Raw genomic sequence first — 16583 nt, forward strand, 5'->3', positions numbered from 1 at the left:
AAGGCGAGGGTTCGGATCCTGCTAACATGTTTAACTCCTCCACATTCTAAACGTCTGTGCCTCTCCCAAGTCAGGAGCCTGTAATTCAGTGGTTATCGTATGTTGCTGTGTTACGTATTTGGTTTTTGTACATTGATAAGCCTTCTATTGTTTTGAATTTGTGATTTCGAGGATTTTCATAACTAGCTATAGGGTTTTGGCTTTGTTTATTTTAAAAGGCCGTACGTTGACCTTTAGCTGTTAATTTCTGTGTCAAATGGCCTCTTGTGCAGAATTTTCTCATTGGCAATCATATATCTTCTTTTCTTTTTACATATTTTAGACATACAAATGTAAAGAGGGGACAACAGTCAAGTTGAAGGCCGTACGGTGACCTATAGTTGTTAATGTTTTTGTCATTTTGGTCTTTTGTGGATGGTTGTCTTATTGGCAATCATACCACATCTTCTTTTTTTACATTGTGTTATTATCTTATTCACTTTACAAAATATATTATGTCAAGAAAGAAAAAACAATTGCATCTAGAGAAAGCACATAAGAAAAATAAAAGACTATAATACAAGAATGATTACAGCGCACCAACAAATTGGCTGGATGCATAAGTACTTAGCACCGCCACGGGAATATTACCAAAAATAGACTAAACAGTAAAGATAAATACATAAAGGCAACAGTAGTTTACCGCTGTGTAAAGTCGTAAATCGATTGAGAGAAAAAAAAACCTGGTTAACAAGCTAAAACCGAGGGAAACTCATCAACTAAAAGAGGAAAACAACGAAACAACAGAAACACTGAAGTGCAACAAATCTAACAATCACAGACACGAGCTATAAAATAACAACTGCCATGTTTCAGACTTAGTACAGGACATTTCGAGAAGAAATGGTGGCTTGAATATGATTTTGTGACTAGCCAAACCTCACAATTTTATGGCAATGTTTAAAATAACACTAAAAGGACTACATTACATGAGAGGACTGCAGTACAGAAAAATGCAGGAACATTCAGATCATCGAAATATATTTAATTCCACAAGGTGAATGTTGGTAAGCTGGGTTAACAATCAAAATCTTTGATAGAATTAATTTCAGAGAAAGATCAAGACTTTAAATTATCAAGAAGGTTCTTATTTTTTTAGAATCCACATATGGTTTTTGTCACACCGCAAGTAAACAGTTTCAAAGTTTTTTTAATGCTCTATTTCACTACAGACAGAATTCTTTGTAGAACATGAAAAGTTACCGCCAATTGTTTGGTAGGAATTATCTGGAGTTTGACACAAAACTTGAACAAAGTCACTCTTGTCTGAGATAAAAATTGAAATTCACCAAATCTATGTTTTTTCTTTACTAAGTTTTACTATTCAAGATATCTAATGATAAAATAAGGTTCCTAGTTAATTGCAATTGCCCCAATTGGTTGGTTTGCGGGAAGATAATTATAATACTGAATCGACCATCCTCACTATCCAATATTTGCACAATGAGACTGTTTTACATCATTGAGTTCCCTAAAGACATGAACGCTAAATTCAACAAGAGTCACTCAAGGGAAGAGAAAAAAGACCACTCTCTGCCTTTATCTTTATTTTTTGGCTCTATTACTAGTACTTAGATGATGTTGTTTGGAATGAAATCTGGAATATTTGGAAAACGGTAAGGGGCCATTCATTTGTTTTAAGGTATATTTGAATACAGACTGTTACTGTGGATTCTTCTATCATAGTTGAGTAGTAGTATTAATTTTCGTTGATTTCATCTATAACAGAAAGTTTTTTAGCACTGGAATTTGATCACCATAAACCTGAATGGAAGACTGAACAAATGCATGTAACTTGTATGCAGTAACCATTTGGTATTGTCCAGAGTATGTATGGTTCAGAACGCTAAAAATTGACAAGGTTATGATAGCACTATTACATAAACATTCCAAAAAGTAGTTTACCGAAACAGAATAAGCATACTAAGTTCTACCAGAAGCCAAAATGGAAAATCGTTCTTATGATAAAATAACATACAACATTTGTTTTAAAGGGCCCTTAGGCAATCTAGCAGATTATTGTATTCACTTGTTACATATATAGCATTTAAAGATACTATATACACATTAAACTATGGGAAGAAATATCATTTTTGAACGGTTATTATTCTTAAAAATTTATTTAGGCAATTAATATAAACATCTTTAAACAAAATGATTGCATGATTTAAACCGTTTGTATGTCACTTTAACACCAACATACTTAACCTTTAACACTTCACATGATATATATACATATCATAACTCTTAGTCTAATGCTAATGTAACCATTGTTATTAACTCAGAACGCAAGTTTAAGAAAACAGTTAAATGTATTTCCAAAGCAAAGATTTTAATGAAGTCTTGAAGTAACTTCTTCAAATTCAAAACGTAAAGACGTCAGACGTAAAAAGACCAAAGATACTCCAACCGAAAGGAAACAAAAAACTCAAACAAAATAAATTGAAATGAAATCATGAAGAAAAATATAATATTGCAGCGCCACTTTTAGAAAATCTAAAAAACAAATGTTACCGTCATTTACATGTCATAAGGTGGTTGTGTTTATGTTAATCCCAAATTACTGAATACTGTTTAATCTTTTTAATATTTCAAAACATAATTTGTATTGACATGATATTATATAAACATAAGCATACGTTTTTTGATTAAGTTAAGTCTGCCAACTGATATTTTATCGTGTGTTTTTCTATGTTGTGATGTTATGCTATTGTTTCAGAAAAAGGTAGAAGGTTTGGATCCATTAAAACGTTTAATCCCGCTGCAAATGTCTTCACCTGTTCTAAGTCAGGAATCGGAGGTACAGTAGTTGTCGTTTGTTTATGTAATATATACGTGTTTTTCGTTTTGTTTATACAGATTAGACCGTTGGTTTTCCCGTTTGAATGGTTTTACACTAGTAATAATGGGGCCCTTTATAGCTTGTTGTTCGGTGTGAGCCAAGGCTCCGTGTTGAAGACCGTACTTTAACCTATAATGGTTTACTTTTTAAATTGTTACTTGGATTGAGAGTTGTCTAATTGGCACTCACACCACATCTTCCTATATCTATGTTATATCTAATAAAGGCAATATCAGTATACCACTGTTCATTAGTCATTATCAGATTAAGCAAAAATTAATCCAGGTCACAAACCAAAACTTAGGGAACACATCAACTAGTGTACTATAAGATGGAAACAACGGAACTACAGAAACACTGAATTGCTGCGAAATCAGACGCCAACAATCATAGACACAGACTATTTGATAACAATGCCATATTTCTAACTTGGTATAGCAAATTTCAAAAGATGTTAAAGATACCACTAAAATGACAACATTTTATGACAAAAAAAAGTTACAAAAATACGCAAGAAGACCTAGGATAGAGAAATACATAAATAATTGATATAATAGTACACTACAACATGTAAACAACAGAATAACAACGGACACCACCTCCCAAGATTTTTTGTCTCGACTTGATAACTTATTATAGCAATTTAAATCTATGAGAACACCATTTGAATGGATGTATAACGCTAATTTATCAAAACCATAACATACAAAACAGTTTAATATATAAACCTATACCTTCGAGATAAGTAATCTTTTTTTCAAAGATTGTCTTAATGAAATAGTAATGTAAGTTCAATTGACTTTAAAACCAATAATACATATGCAAAAGTTAGTTTTATTCTCAAAATTGCTTCCTTGGCTTGGCAAATCGATGTGAATGAAGTCCCAAACAACTTCAATTTGAAGATGTATGAGAATATGCAAAAATAACATGTTTGTGTGCTAGTTATGCGACTGGTATCGATGAATGTTGATGTATTTATTAAAATCCTAAAATTGTTCCTATGCTGTGATTAAAAAAAATCTTTTGATTTTAAATTATCAAGGTTTCTTAGGACACCTTATACTACTGAAATTATTTTATCCTTATTTGTTTTAAAACATATTTATGGTTTTGACATGATATTATAAATTATCTAAGCATGTTACCTTTAACACTTTGATTGTCCCGATTTAATGACTCATTTAGAACTCTTCAGATCTGTGACAACACTATTTGGATGTCTTAAGTTAAATAATTAAAACAATCATATGTAATAATCACGAAATGATAGGAAGATAAAAGTGGTAAGGATAATCCATAATCATCAATAAAAAAGTCAAATTAAAACATGGCAGAATGATATGAGACAAAAAAAGTAACCTTAATTAGCTGTTTTTAGTAATTGTTTTGGAATTTTTGGTCCTAAATGCTATTTAACAATTAACTTTTTATAGCCTGTTTCACCTTTTTTATTAGAATTATTGTCACTAAATGTTTAAACGGAACGCACGTCTGACATTCGAATCTTTAATTCTAGGATCTGTGATAAATTAGGTACATACAATTATGTATACTATTTGAACATGAGTTCCAACCTTAAAATAACTCGTTGAACTCAATTGCAGCGTAAACATAAATTATTCCTATTCCACTTGTGAAACCTGTTTCGGATCATAAGTCATAATCGGAAAATAAGGTAAATGATAAAAAAATTGACCTAAGATTCCAGGTTTCTAACTGTTTACGCTTGACACGTGTTTCCTATACGAAAGACTCATTTTAAAAAATGCACTCGACTAAAAAGGTAAAAGGCCAAATAATTAAAGTACGAAGTCAGATGTCTTACGTCAAACTGTAAGATGTAAAAGAGGGTCGAAAGATACTATAGGGACAGTCAAACTCATTGATCGAAAATAAACTGACAACGCCATGGCTAAGAAAGAAAAAGACAAAAGACAAATAATAGTACATAAGACCTAACATAGAAAACTAAAGACTAAGTAACACAAACCCCAACAAAACCTGGGGGTGATCATATGTGCTCCGGAAAGATAAAAATATCCTGTTCCACATGTAGAACCCGTCGTGTTGCTCATGTTATTACAAACCCGGTTAATAGTCTAATTCGGTAGGTCAAATTCGTAAAAAGGGAAAAGGATTGTAGTGAAATCTTTTGATACAACATGAGGTCATGTGTTAAAAATTTAAATAAACATATTATTAGGACAGTACTAATACATCAAATTGAAGCAAACGCAAAATGAACACCGCTGCTGAACACATGTACTCTATGTAAGCAATGTTTGTGTTAGCAGTGGCACCGATCATAATAAAAACCTTCCCGTGACACATTGTACATATTTCTTATTTGTTTAAATTTAATGTATAAAAATATATTTATTATCTTTACATTATATTGTAAATTATTTAAACATGATTCATCTAACAGTTGTATTGTCTTTACATGATAACATGGATAACCCATTAAGGAAAATTTACAACGAAAACGCCATTTGAATGGAAGTCAAAAGTGATTCATTATAACCATCTATAAATTGTGGAAGACTTGAATTTCTTTATATAGACTTTTTTGTGGACAAATTTCATTTTATACAGCATCAATATATCCACGAAACCATAACATAAACAAAAACTTTAATGTATCTTTATTTGCAAAACATACAAAAAACAATTTTGGTTGTGGCAAATACATTGACAAACAAACATAATGAAACATAATGAAAACTCGACAATATTATAAGAAATGTGATAAAAACAGTTACTGTTCTCCTTTCCTCAGTTCTAATGACTCTTTAATAAAAGAAACAACTGCTTTTACATCATTTGGTGTTGATGGATTAAGTATTATCACGAGTTTATCAGTAAAATTAAGTGTATTAAAATTTACATATTTTTGTATATAATATTTTAGAAAGATTTCTCTTTTATTTCTATTTATTTTACTAGCAATTGAAATATCTACAAAAATATCAAACTCCAAGGTAAACAAAAAAAGTAGAGTCTATAAATATCAAACGTTATCAAATAAATAACCCTTAAATTTGTCTTGGTACTCGCATTATATTAAGCTTTCAGCTGAACGTGTTGATTGCTTTATAAAAGACAAAGACACGAAGTGGACCTAGCAGAAACTATGAAATGTTTTCATTCGAGTTTAAAGTGACATACATGTTTTTGCAGTTAAAACAATAATATTTAAACGAATAACTGAGAGACATCATCTACCTAGCGAATAGTAAAGTTAAACAATAGACCTACGTGATTTTTTTTCGATTTTTTTGGCCTAGATAAGCTCCAAATGAAAGCCTGTCTCTTACAAAAATGAGCTGTCAGCGCGAAGAGTAACTTTTCTCACTACTGACTGGTGTAACTGAAACTAATTAAGTGATACATTCAACATATATCACTTAAAATGTGACAGTTTTAGAAACATTGTAGTTAGAACTAGTGCGGTTTCATACATTTCTAAAATAAACAACGGTTTAAACGTTTTTCTAACATAAACTACATTTTGAATGTCCGGTTAACTTTTTTTCTTTGTTTATATTGATTGTACTAAATAATGGGAAAAATCTCACTTCGTAAGATTGTCCTCAATGCTCTTCAACTTTGTACTTGGTCTGGTTTGATAGCTATTTTGATCTGAGCGTCACTGATGAGTCTTATGTAGACGAAACGCACGTCTGGCGTATTATAAGCCGGCATGTACTAAAAGGTGGATTCGAGTGGAGTGAAGTGATGGAGTGGAGTGTTGGAGTGGAGAAACGGAGTGAAATATACTTAACATATCAAAAATCTATATCATTTTGAAAATCATTTATAATTCTTATTTTTTTTAAACTGCAGCACACACTAATTTTATATTATTTCATTTGACATATTTGATTATTCATCAAAATTGGACAATGCTAATGTTTTGGGTAGCATTTTATGACAGCTTTGATGATTTTAATCAATTTATAAGATATTTGTCCATAAAAATCATAGAATATGTTTCAACAGCATCCGATTGCATTCATGATCATTATACCAATATAAATCCAATACATGATTTAACTAAGCAACCATTCCATCATACTTTCATAGCTGGAATAATAAGAAAATGAATCGACCCACTGTGGACAATCATTTTCAGATAAAAATAGAAATGTTCCAAATGATCTTGTGTTAAAAAAAACATATGATGATAGAATGTATTTTAATCCAAGATCTATAATCTTGAAACAATCTGTTTCTCTAGAAACACATATTTTCATTTAAATGGTGACTGTGCAAGCAAAACGGATCCTCAGTTTGAATTTAAAAATGTTTTAATCCATAATGAAATAAAGCAAAGTTTATAAGTTGAGCATTTGCCTTTACTAGAATTGCTCGGAATTCAACATTAAATGTTCAGGACAATAGTTTTAAAAGTCTTAATTTTACAATAAAGTGTGTTGAAAATGTTTTCATTATATGATTATCTCTGTCTTGTTTCATAATATGCAGAACCTATGTTTTGTACTGATTTAACATTTGTTTATTTTGTCAAGTTAATCAAAAACACCAGCATTTCTCATCTATTTGAGTTATTTTGTTTCTGAGATAATGTAATGACAGTTTTATGGGTTCTATGGAAAGGCGATTGTGGCTAGATATATTTCCTTATCTATTTTAAATTGGAAGACACAAACTATTTTAAATAGTATAGTCATGTATTAATTAACATGTACAATAAAATAAATTGAAATTGTTGATTGACATTTTAATTTATTATATCATAGTCCATTGATAACAAAAGTATAAACATTTTTTTTTATCACAAGATGATTTTTTAGCCTCTGTTTGATTCTAACATACTTTGCCGGGAATAAGACATACATTTTTTTAACTAGGGACTAAACCTTCCACAATTAGAAATTTTACATAAGCACTATGTGTATTTTTGTGAGCTCGTCCAAAATTAATTAAAACTGCATAGGTTACTGGGCCTTTGCTTTCCTCCTTCTTATTAGAAATACACTACAATTCAGGACAGTAAAATAAATTACACGATAAACACCATTATCCCCTTCCATCTCAGCTGTCATATAACAGGGACGAAAGATACCAGAGGGACAGTCAAACTCATAAATCGAACATAAACTGACAACGTTATGGCTAAATATGAAAAGGACAAACAGACAAACAATAGTACACATGACACAACATAGAAAACTTAAGAATAAACAACATGAACCAAAAAACTAGGGGTGATATCAGGTGCTCCGGAAGGGTAAGCAAATCCTGCTCCACATTTGGCACCCGTCGTGTTCCTTATGAGATAACAAATCCGGTAAATAGTATAATTCGGTAGGTCACACTTATGAAAGGGAAGGGGATTGTAGTTAAGACGTAAGGAACATATCCGATATTATTTGTGAAACGGTTATTTCGTAACGGTCAACCAACTCGTGATGGCGTCCGTAAAATTTACGAAGAGATGATTTCAACTTCACCATTAGGATTTCTTGATCTAAAAGCTTCCTTGTGATCAACCATCCTCTATCAAGAAAATCATGATAGGAAATGCAAGCACGGGAATATCGTATCAATTGTGTATATGCTATCCAAAACATTATCCAACTTTGATAAATAATTAAAAAAAAATGATTTGTTTAGTATAATTCACTCCATGACTCCACTCCACTCCACCTTTTAGTACATGCCTTATAAGCCTGGTACCTTTGATAACTTTTAATACCGATGGGTCGATGCCACTGCTGGTGGACGTTTCATCCCCGAGAGTATCACCAGTCCAGTAGTCAACACTTCGGGGTTGACATGAATATCAAGTATATGGTCATTTTTATAAATTTCCTGTTTACAAAAGTATGAATTTTTCAAAATACTAAGGATTTTCTTATTACAGGAATAGATAACCATAGACGTATTTGGCACAACTTTTTATAATTTTGGGTCATCAATGCTCTATAATTTTGAACTTGTTTGGCTTTATAAATATTTTAATCTGAGCGTCAATGATGAGTCTTATGTAGACGAAACTCGCTTCTGGCGTATTAAATTATAAGTATTCGTACCAAGATAATTTAACCACATATGTCAAAATGACTTTGCTTCAAAACGATATGAGTAGAGGATTAAGATAAAGGCTACCAATACCGCCTACCTCAAATATATTGCGCATTTGCATCAAAATAAAATGGTTAAAATGGTGTACAACAGCCGTGAATGTCTTCTACAATAGATACACCAGTTATTTGTGAACTTTGTTTGGGTAGGATAATACAGAGTTACTGGACTTGCTGGTGTTTGTTTATGTAGTGTGAGTGACCGTGTACTGCTTGTATGAACGTGTGATGGAACTGCACTGAACTGGAACTTAGAATACTGGAATAAGAACAGGCTTGTATAAAAATAGATGTTTATTGTTTGCTGGTCACGAATGCAAGTGACCAGAAACGCTTGTCAAGGTTTCAAGCTTGGTTTCCAGGCGAGGTTAATTAGGGAAATTTCTTTTGATTAACAAAGGAAAAACATTAAATAATCCTGTGTGGTACCTCGAGGTTACTTGAGGTGACGCGGTGAATCATGTGACTCACATATGTCACTAAGGGACGGATTAACTAAATTATTGAGAAGGAAATTGTACCTAATTATGTAATCCTTTATTTGCTATCTTTTGTGAAAAAGTATTTGTTAATTGACTTGTAAATTCTTTATGTAACGTAATTTTACCAAACAATGCTATGCAGATTAAAAGTTACGAAACTATATTTTTCCATGTGAAATCATATATCTGTAAAGTTATAAAACTAAGAAATGAACTTTTATTATAAAACTCATGAAAATAAGAATCTTTATTAAAACATATAAATATATACAATAAAACATGAAAATCTGAAACAAGAAGTGAAACGTGAATTTCCGCTGTCACATATTCCCTCACCGCTGAAAAATTCTTTGTCCGCAAAGAATAAAATTTACCATCATGAATATTGAAATGAAAATTCATTCGAAAAGTAAAAAAAAATGGTTTTGTTCAATTATAAGCAAAATTTGAAATTCTTGACTAAGATCAATAATAAAAACAAGATGACTAAGATTGTATCAAGTCATGCACAAGTATAAGATTATGTCCATCAATAAAAATATAATAGTATATGAATAAATTATTACTTTATTCTTGTAAAGTAATTGTGGTGTGTGATTAAAACATGGCAGAAGAAGGGAGTACCAAACATCTTTTTAAGTCTACTGGCGGTATAGGGATTTACTGAAATATCTTCAGGAATGTGAACTTATGTATAGTATTTATATTAACCATTGCAAAATTATCAAAATCTGCATGTAGTCTTGTACAAAATGTTCCAGATATTCTCATATTTTGAATACAGTTTGAAGCAGTAATATCCCAATCTGATGGACAAAGTGATAGGTTAACGATGGGTATTGATATACATGTGATCTCCAGTACTACTTTGTATGGTTTCTGTTGTTGAACTTTTTGAGGAAATAAATCGAAACAATAACTAATGCCAAAGTCATGATTAAAAAACAGAGCAACAAAAGGCCAAGGATTACATTGTGTATTAAACATGCTTTGAACATGCGAGGATTCAGTAGTTGTTGCAAGGTGCTTGTAAATAAAGGATGGTAATGGAGAAGGATTGGATAAACTTTGTGAGCGAGCAATCTTTTGAAGCAATAGAAGTGTGGCTGTTGGAATGCGAATCTTGTTAAAAAGTACTATACATGCAATGACAAGTAGACCTGACACACATAGAGAAAAAATAATTAGAATGGTATTAAGATCCAGCCATGAGTCATCCATAGAAATATCACCATAAATAAGAGGTTCAGAGAGGGAGGGTAGCTTGTGCAATGCGTTTTAAACTTAGGTGAAGGTTATTATCTTGTGCAATAATATTAGAAAAAGAATGGTTGAAAAAATTAATAGAAGGTAATTGAATATTAATTTGCTTGGTGAAGGTAGTATCTCCTAGAATGGATGAATAAGTGTCAGAATCAAAGAAATGCTGAATTAATTCTAAGTTAATTGGATGGAGAACAGTAACTGTGTCTTTATAATTTGTACATTTTTCTATTTTCTTTGGAATATACAAAGAATCTGTGGCAGAGAACACATATAAGGTATTTGGATAAAACAAAGCCTTTAACAATCTTATGTTTGTTTGGACACTCAAATGCAAGAGTGTTCATTTTATACACTAATAATGTATTGTCATAAATTTCTTCAACTGTAGGTTTAATAACATTCATGAGGAATCTAAAATCACAATGTTCATGAACATCTTGTTTTGAATTAAAATACAGAGAAGAAATGCAAGTTGTTGAAACTGTTGACACAAGTGGTAAACTATATGAACAATATAATGTTGTTTTTCCTGTACAATAACTGAGACTTGATAGAATAAGAGATATGATTGTAATATTGATTATTACTTGTAACAACGAAATATTCAGGAAGGTCCATAATTTTGGTGCCATGATTGCTTGACGAATTGATAGGTACTGGAAATGAGTTTACTCTATACAATGCAAGAGGTGATGAAAACGTAGAAATTGGAAATTTCAAAGTAACATATAAAGTAGAATGATTTCTGGCATACAACAATTGTGAAGATGAATAATAATATGCAGGATCAGTATTTAACAAGTAGAATCCTTTGAATTTTTCATTAAGAATAAGCTGAACATGCTTCAGTGTATTTTTCAAAATATTTGGTAAAATGAGAAAAGGTGATAAATTTCCTTTTACCATTTCCTGTATCCCTATTTTTAATTCTTCTAAATATTTGTTAACAGATGATGATAAATTCATCTGATCAATAAGTAAATTTGACAGTTTTACACTGACTTCTTCAAAGTGTGCAACAAATTTTGAAGTTTCTGAAGTATGGTTCACCATGATGTCATGATTTTGCTGAACACCTAAAACAATATTTTGAAATCTTTCATCAGTTTTTAACATGAAGGATGACAGCAACTGATCATGTTCTGTCATTGCTTTAGCAAATTTATTATTTCTGTTTATCAAAATGTGTACATGTCTGGCTCACTTTTGAACGTCTTTCACTGTTGCTGTTCCGAATAGAGATCTGGAAATGGATCCGATGAAATTGAACAATCCTCTTTTACTCCTACTTTGTGTACTTGTTGTAAAAATTTTGAAATCTGCTTTTGGAATAAGCTTATGAATTATTTCCACAGTACTATTAACATTTGAAGCAACGTCTGTTTTCAATGCAGACAAATGCGAAATAACTTAATTAAGAATGAAGCAGTTTTGATGAATAATATCACAGGATGGATAGGAGAATTTATGAATCTTATGTGGAATAGAAATCTCGAATGTGTGAAACCAGTGTTCGCTTCTAAAGACTATATCCGCCGCTTTGACAAAAGTAACTCCATAATTTGTGCGTTGCACAAGTTTTTCTTTTTCTGCATTCACAGCTAAAACATTCAGCAGAAGCATCCATACTAAGACTGTGGAAAAACTTAAGGTTCCTAGAGAAAAGAAAGGTAGAAGGTGTTAGAGTGTGCACTGAATGTCGGTTTAGGGTTTATAACTCCCTTTTAGCACTATGAACATGAGTTTCCTCATAATTGTGACATCAATACACAGAAAACAAAGTTATAAGAAAATAAGCACAGGTGGACATCAAAGTTTTGCCAAAGTCAAAATGAATATTCTGAATGTACGATCAAGGTAAAACAATTACTATTGCGCACTATGTCAAAAGATGTGTGTTGAACTGAATGAACAGAACTTACGAATGAACTAATATATTAAGGGAGGAATAATGAACTAGAATTCTCCTTTCGAATTGAACAAAGAACTGAATCTGCGAACACTGATTTTCACTAACCTTTGAATAGAATACAATTGCATGGAATATGAAACAATAGGATACTAGGAAATACTAGAACACTATGAAATACAAATGTACAGAACAATGGAAATACTAGGACACTATGAAATACTAGAACAATGTAAAATATGAAATCATAGAAAAATATGAAAAGCATCAGTCATAAATGCTTTATTTATGCAACTTAATGATAAATATTATTTCGTTTTCTTTTCTTTCGTTTGGTTCCTCTTTGTGTTTTTGTTTCAAGGTATTGACGCACCATTTGAATTGGCAGATTTTGTTCTGGTTCCCAGGTCTTTTGTCTGTATCAGACCCATTTTACCAGAAATTGTTGTTCACCATTAATCTTTTTACTTTGGACAAGTTTTTCAACATCATAAAATTGTTTTGACCGATCATCTATAGGTTCATTAGTATCTGAAGTATCAGCATCTTGATTTGGAATAATTTCATCATTATCTGGATTCAGTGGAGGGACTGGATTTTGGAAATTTGGTTGTTCTTCCCTCCTTGGGTCTAGACGTGGAACATCCGGAGGAGGTGCATTTTGATTTGGACGATGATCTGGGCGAGTGTATATTTTCAACCTGTTTGCATTGATCATGCTTTTTAGCATCTTGTTGTTTTTACACCTTCTCAATTTGTATGTATGATTCAGTCCTTTGGCAACTATGTAGAATGGACCATCTTGTTTTCTGTGTTATTTTGAAGCTAACCCAACTGGCACTTTATGATTATATATAAGAACTAAATTTTGGATTTCGAATTTTGGCAAAGCAGTATTTTTGTCGTAATGCTTCTTTTGTTTTTCCTGTGCATATTTCAAGTTGTCAGTTAAGCACCTTTTGGCTATTTTTAGACAATCCATGATGTTTTCAATATGAACCTTCAGATGTTTGTTAATGTCTGTTTTTGGAAGCAGAGTGGTGTCAACAGGAAGGTTCATTTCTTTACCAAAAAGTAAATGATATGGAGAAAACTCAGAAGATGGTGATGAAGACATGCGAAAAGTCATACGTATACCTGGAAGGAGTTCTGCCCAATTTGATTGATTTTCATCTAGAATGGTTCTCAGACATTGTATGACAGTCTTGTGTGTTCGTTCTGCAACTGAATTAGTCTGAGGATGGTATGAACTTGTGAAATAGTGTTTCACATTATAAATTTGGATTACAGCAGCAACAAGTTTACTCATAAACCCTTGATCACGATCTGAAACAAAGCTAGTGGGACTTCCATAACGTGAGAATACCTCTTTGTGAAGAACATCCGCAATTTCTGCAGCTGTTTCAGATCTCACTGGAAAAGCCTCTGTCTATTTGCTGAATGCACATACTACTATAAGAATATGACGATAACCTAATTTTGTTTCCTTGAAAGGACCTATGAGATCAATGTGCCATCTTGCAAAAGTGTCTGTAATAGGCATTGGAGTTAAAGGAACTCTTTTTGCATGAACATGTGGTTTAGCTCTTTGACAAGCATCACAGCCTCTAATGTAATCTGCCACTGCTTGGTACATTCCAGGAAAGAAGTACTTATTTTTGATAGCTAGATAGGTTCTGTCAAAACCAAAGTGCCCTATTTCATGATAGGATTTGAGAAGGTCATTTCGAAATTGACGTGGACAAGCAAGTTGTTTTACAAAAAGGTCTTTCTTTGTACCTCGTGTCCTTGGCTGGTAAAAATGGTACAAGATACTGTCTAACAATGCATACTGACTTGCTTCTTAACAAATTTTCTTTGCCAGTTTAGATTCATCAGGAAGTGTGCCATTTTCAAGGTATGCATATATATGTTTGAAGTCAAAACTTTCTTTTTGCAAAGGACCTATGTTTTCTGACATAACTTCAGTGTGAGTTTCTTGTATTTGTGTTGGCTCAGGATCTGTTTCTATCACTGGATCATCTGAAACTTCAGCATCAACTGCCATAACAGAAGGAATGGAAGAATTTGTAGGAGTGTAAACAAAATTTACCTGTAAAGGCTCTGAACTTTCTTGTGAACTGATAGAAGTAAGATTTACCAAAGGAATAACATCTTCAGGTTCTGAACTAGATTGAAAATCAGAGTACTCTCTTCTTGAGAGGCAATCAGCATTCCCATTTGTCTTCCCTGTACGAAAACAAATGTCAAAACTATATCCCTGAAGAAGAATTGACCATCTTGCTAAACGACCTGTGGACTGCTTAATGTTCGTTAACCACTTAAGAGCTTGATGATCTGTGTAAACCTTAAAATTACTGTTTGCTAAGTAAACATGATATGACTTGATACCTTCTAAAACTGCAAGACATTCCAATTCACTGACACCCCAGGCTCTTTCACCTTGTGTCAATGACCGACCTCCATAAGCAATGACCTTTTCCTGACTTAGAATCTAACTGACCTAATATGTACCCAATAGCTGTGCCGCTGGCATCAGCAGTAAGAATGAAAGGTTTGAACATATTAGGATAAGCAAGAATAGGCGCAAAACAAAGAACCTTTTTGAGCAGATCAAATGCCTTTTGGCACTTTTCTGACCATTCAAAAGTAACATCATTTTTCAGAAGGTGGTTGAGAGGTGTAGCGATGTGACTGTAGTCTTCAATGAATTTTCTGTAGTAAGTTGTCAAACCAAGAAAAGAACGAATTTGTTTTTGGTTTTTAGGAACAGGAAAAGTACTTACAGCATCTACTTTTGATGTGTCTACCTTGACACCCTCTTTTGAAATTGTATGACCTAAATAAATCACTTCTTTCCGAGCAAAAAGACATTTTCCTGGTTTCAAAGTTAATCCAGCAGAAATAAGTTTGTCAAATACTAACTGGAGGTGATTGAGATGTTCTTCAAAGGATTTGCTGAAAACAAGGATGTCATCGACATAGACAAGAGCGATTTTGTAATTCAGAGATCTGAGAACTTGTGTAAGCAAATGTTGAAAACATGAGAAGTTTGCCTATAAAATATCTTTCTAACAGGAGGGGCATCATCTGTTTCAATTACATGCTCATACACTCAGGTTTTCAGCAAAGACTTTTCTATTTTTGGGAAGAAAAACTTAAAGTAAGTCTTTTTGTTGATCAGTAAGATCGGAATTGCTCAAGTCAAATTGAAGGACATTTTGATCTTTTTCAGTGTGAACTTTTGACTTTGAATTGTCAGAATTCTTGACCTTTTCATTGTCCTCAGACATTGAACTTATATCTTCTGAATTAACAGGAGTAACTGCAGCAACAACGTAATTTGTAGGAAGGAAAATTTTGTCTTTAGTCGGATTCATTATTCGTAAGCATGGCTGCTTTGAATCATCTAAAGAAACACAACATTTTGCACCAGCAAGAGACAGTTTTGGTAAAGACGGCAAAGGCTCTAGTAAAGCAATCTGATTCTTGATAGAAGAAACGCTAATTGGAATATTAGCCTGATGAAAAGGAGGAATGAAAGTACCACTCACTATCCTAGCAAGACCTGAATTCAACTCTAAAGCATTTAGAGTATTCGAACATAAATCAGGAATGAAAATAGTCTCACTATCACATATAATATGAGCATCATGAAGAAAGTCAAAACCAAGAATCATTTGCTGGTGTAATTTGTCAAAAACATGAAAATTATACCTCATGGCAACATTGCCTAATATAAGAGGAAGAGAAACTAACCCAAGTACAGAAAAAACTTCACCTCCAACACCCATAGCACTTTGAATTTTTGAAATTTTTATTTTATCCTTACTTATTCCTAAGAATTGGAGCAATTGTACAGAACAACAACTCATTTGCGCACCTGTGTCAACTAAACTTGTGACATGTTTGCCACAAACTTCAATTTGCAT

Source organism: Mytilus trossulus, chromosome 10 (genome assembly GCF_036588685.1).
Source record: "Mytilus trossulus isolate FHL-02 chromosome 10, PNRI_Mtr1.1.1.hap1, whole genome shotgun sequence".
Lineage (NCBI taxonomy): Eukaryota > Metazoa > Mollusca > Bivalvia > Mytilida > Mytilidae > Mytilus > Mytilus trossulus.